Here is a 4,919-nt window from a genome sequence, read left to right as displayed (position 1 = left end):
GAAATGCGACAAGTGTCAGCGATTTGCCAACATCCCACAACTCCCGGCTGAACCGTTGACCGCCATGGTCAGCCCTTGGCCTTTTGCCCAATGGGGACTGGATCTCATTAGACCTATGCCAGAAGGCAAGGGCCATGTCAAATATGCAGTTATGGCCGTAGACTATTTCACCAAGTGGGCTGAGGCTGAGGCCTTGGCCACTATCACTGCGGCTCGCATCGAATCCTTTGTGTGGCAAAGCATTGTATGTCGCTTCGGCATCCCCAACTCCATCATCATCGACAATGGCCGGCAATTTGACAACGCCAAATTCAAACAATTTTGTTCCAACCTCAAGATTCGTCTATGTTTCGTCTCCCCAGCCCATCCTCAATCCAATGGCCAGGTTGAAGCCGTGAACAAAATTATCAAGAAGACCCTCAAGATAAAACTTGACAAAGCCAAGGGCTGCTGGCCAGAACTACTCCCGGAAGTACTCTGGTCCTACCGCACCACCTTCCGCACATCCACGGGTGAGACGCCATTCTCCCTATCATTTGGAACCGAGGCCATGGCTCTGGTAGAGATTGGCCAGCCCACATACCGAACGTCCACTTACGACGCCACGGCCAATGACGAGCAGTTGGCACTCAACCTCGACTTCATTGATGAGCTCCGGGACCAATCGAGCATGCGCAATGTCGCGTACAAACAACGCATCGCCAAATACTACGATTCCCGAGTCAAGCCCCGGGCTTTCAAAATGGGGGACTGGGTCATACGCAAGGTTTCCTTGGCTACCAAAAATCCCAACGAAGGTACCCTCGGCCCTACATGGGAAGGTCCTTACGAGATTATCAAAATCTGCCACCCCGGCACTTATCAGCTTCGCGACTCAACAGGCAAGACGCTGCCTCACCCGTGGAACGCTGACCACCTCAAGTACTATTACAAGTAAACATATCTAGACCCTAAGGCAATACTTTGGTCTTGATTATTTACTATAAGGTAGAAGTACGGTATCTAGACCCTAGATCACTTGGATATCTAGACTCTAGATCATTTGTACCTTCTGCCTTTCGGCATCTATTTCAATAAAACGCCTGACTACGGCTCATTCTCATGCACTCATTGTTATTATCTTTACTAACACAATTGATAACAAGCTAAGTCTTATATCATCAATGAAAACACCCTTGCTCCAGGCAAGGACCAGTGTTCATACATAACCAAAATAAAAACCTTGCTCCATGCAAGGCAAAATGTTCCAACAAAATAAGCTGGAGTACAAAATAACTATACTACATCACGAAGGCAACGCCTTCAGGACTCGGTCGACGGGGCATCCTCGGTAGCCGGCTCCTCCTCAGGTGTCGGGGCACTAGCATCAGCAGGAGGGGTCTGGGCAGGAGGCTCGCCACTGGTGTCAAAGTTAATCTCCAGCGAGGGGTTGAACCTCACCAACCTATCTTCCCAGCGAAGCTGCTCATCAACCAGCCGATCCATGATATAGCTCTTCAGCTCCTCTGAGGATCGGAAGGACTCGATCACCTCGACTCGGGCAGCAGCCACCTCCTCGGCCTTCGACCTCTTCAGCTCCTCCACCTCCTTGGCCAGGGCCGCCTTTTGCACCAGCAAGGCGTTCTTCTCTAGGATAGCCTCCTGTGCCTCCGCCACTTTGCTCTTGGCCTGCTCATCTCGCCTCTTCAGCCTCTGGATCTCCTTGTCAGCCTTGGCCATGCTGACGTACATCTCGCCAAAGGCCTGATAAAACAAAACCATGTTAGTCAATCCATACAAGAATACTCCAACAAGAAATACAGACAAAAAGGGCCTAAACACTTACATAGGCAGATGTAAGGATCGTCTTCTGGGCCCGGTCAATGAAAGAAGAAGCTGGAGTCTTTGCAAGAGCCTCAGGGTCGCTCTTCACGCCTTCCAGGAAGACGTTCACTAAGAGCACCTCCTGCCGGTGCATAGCCAGGTTGACCTCCTTCTTCTGCTGGCAAAGCTTGCCGAAGTCAACCTTCTCTACCCCTTCAGCGAACACGTCCTCCATGCCGAAGGGTAGCTTCGGCGGTGCCTGCAGATCAAAGGGCGGAAGTCTCGGCCCCGAGCCCATCACATGCTGATGAGCCTCCTCTATGGCTTTCCTCTTCCCCAGCACATCCGCGACCCGACCCTCATCATCATCTCTGGGTCGTTTTCCAGCACTCTTCTCAGCCTTCTTGGCCCGCGACTCCCTCAGCCTCTTCTGCATCTCGGCCTCATCAATGTCAACGGCCACCTTCGTGCTCCCCCTTATGATGCCAGCCACTGTCAAAACAAACAAAACAATTATATTAGTCAAACTCACAAAGGTTCAGCACACAACCAAAAAGACAACCCAGGTACTTACTTCCTTGCAGCAGTCCGGACTCAAACAAATTCTTCTGAGTGACTAGGTTCCTGCACTCACGCTCAGTCTCTGATAGCTGCGCCCTCACCCGCTCAACCTCGTCTTCTTGCTCCTTGGAGATAGGGCCCCACTTCACTGAACCTGCATCAAGGGTTAGAAACTACTTAGCCATTTACACTGGTAGAAACAAAATACAGAACCAACAATAGGAGCCAAGACAATACAATCAAGCATGAGACAATCTTAAGGGATGGGGCCAAGGACCTATAGACTGGAAGTGGGTAGGAATGTGCTGGACAACGCTCTTCCCTGGAGGACATTCCCAGTCCCCATAAGCCATGCACCACCTGTTCCTCCAGGACTTTTGCGTTGTGGGCTTGTGTCCAATAAAATAGCCCATCTCCTTAGCCTTTCGGCAATTGGCCTGTACCCAGCCAAAATTCCCCTGCTACTTCGAGATGGAGTACAGGTACATGAACTGCTCAAAAGTTGGCTCCCCTAACCCAGCCAACCACCAAGCAATATACACCCCGTGAAGAAGAAGCCAAAAGTTGGGATTATACTGCCCCGGCGCATACCCCAACTTGGCCAACATCATCTGAACCCACGGATGAAATGGTAGTCTGAAACCGTGCCGATACATATCTGTGAAAATCATCACGGAGCCATCCGCGGGATATCTGACTACATCGGCCTCAGTCGGTAATCTCAAGCCCACATAGGCTGGCACATCAAAATCTTTCCGCAACTGGGCCAATTTCGCTTCTGTAAACGTATTCCGCCTCAGCAACGGCTATACCCACAGACCCTGATGGTGATGCCTGGTTGCTCGAACCCACCTCTTGCGTTTGAGGCAAGGCTAGAACCCGGTTTGCTATAGCCTCTAGCTCTATATAATTTCTCTGCATCTCCCTATATGCAGCTGGCCCAGAATCTTCGGATGGCTCAACCCTCTCACCCCCAGGCCCTATCATCCTACTTTCTATGATGCCTTCTACCAGACCCTCTGTCTCTGAACTCTCCTCTTCAGAACATATATACTGGCTGGGCTCTTCACTCTCAGTATCATCCCCACCAAAGGCAGGGGGGTCAAGACTCTCTCTATCAGAACTTTCAGACATCTACAAATATGCAAAAACAAAAAAAGGAACTAATGCACATGCGGAGAGGATCAAACGACAACAACAGAAATTTGACAAATCTTCATGCCAGGCAAGAATTCTACATGTTCATACATATTCAAAGTGTTCATCATGTTCATGCTCATGTTCATGCATATTCAAAGTGTTCTTCCCAAGCCTTCAACGTGTTCATACAAAACAAGACATTTCAATTCAAAAGTTCTAGCGAAATAAGGTCTAACCTTGTTCGTAGCACCACAATCTTCTCGCCGGAAATCACCTCCGCCACAAGCACCACCACAATCTTCTCGCCGGAAATCGCCTTTCCTCTCTTTCAACTTATCACAATTTTCTCAACTAAAGCCAAGTATGATGCCTTCACCACCCAAGTTCCTTTTTATAGCCAACTAAGGGTACCACGCCTCGATTCACAAGCAAACCCTAGCACCCTTTCATCTTCCCTCCTAAATCCCTTGTACCTACACACCATTTGAAATTCAATTTTCAAAATAAACAAAAATTGAGGGAAAATTTAGGGGCCTTGCCGAACGGCAAGGCCCGTGCAAAAACAAAGTGGAGCCCCAAAATTTTCATGTGTCCTAGCCTACTTCATAAAGCCCAATCCTACTACAAGGCTAGGCCCAAATTTAATCAAGAACCCAAGCCAATTCACCACATATCATGTATGGGCTTGCCGAACGGCAAGGCCCGGGCGCCAACAAATTGGGAGCTCACCTCACGGACACTACATACCCATGGATCAAAAATATTTGCCTAAGACAATAAATACGGAACCATCAGAATTTGAATGGCCTTGCCGAACGGCAAAACCCACGAAAATACATTGAAGGAACTCGAAAATACACCTTGAGCTGCCTTGCCATAGCTGCCGAAGCCAAATGCCCAGCACCCTTCGAAGCAACTGCCGTGCTCAATCACCAACTGCTGGAGCCGTGCTCAATCACCCTTGCCGAACGGCAAGGCTCATCCAACTCAAATTGGGCGCTATTTTCGTGCCTTGCTCCAGCTGCCGAAGCACACGACCTGGCCAAACACCTATCTCAGCCACCCGAATTTGCGAAGTACAAACGGTGCTGCTGACCTAGCCAATCACCCTTGCCGAACGGCAAGGATCCTCAAAATCAGAAACGGTGTTGCCGCCCTACCTTGCCGAAGACAAATTTAGATTCAGGGCCGCTGCCTTGCCCTGCCGAAGAAAAAAAATTCCCAAACACTAGGCGAGCGGCAAGGTCTCAAGCAAATCAAATCTTGCTCCATCCGCCTCGCTGCCGCGCCAAAGCCATGCTTGTCACCAGCTGCCGAAGCAAAACTGCCGAAGGACCAAGTCTGCCCGAAGCTTTACTTGCCAAGGCTGCCTAGCTCCTCCAGCTACCTTGCCGAAGCTCAGCCACCTGTAGCCG

The sequence above is a fragment of the Prunus dulcis genome, chromosome 1, assembly GCF_902201215.1.
Source record: "Prunus dulcis chromosome 1, ALMONDv2, whole genome shotgun sequence".
Taxonomy (NCBI): Eukaryota; Viridiplantae; Streptophyta; class Magnoliopsida; order Rosales; family Rosaceae; genus Prunus; species Prunus dulcis.
This window is presented reverse-complemented; position numbering follows the sequence as displayed.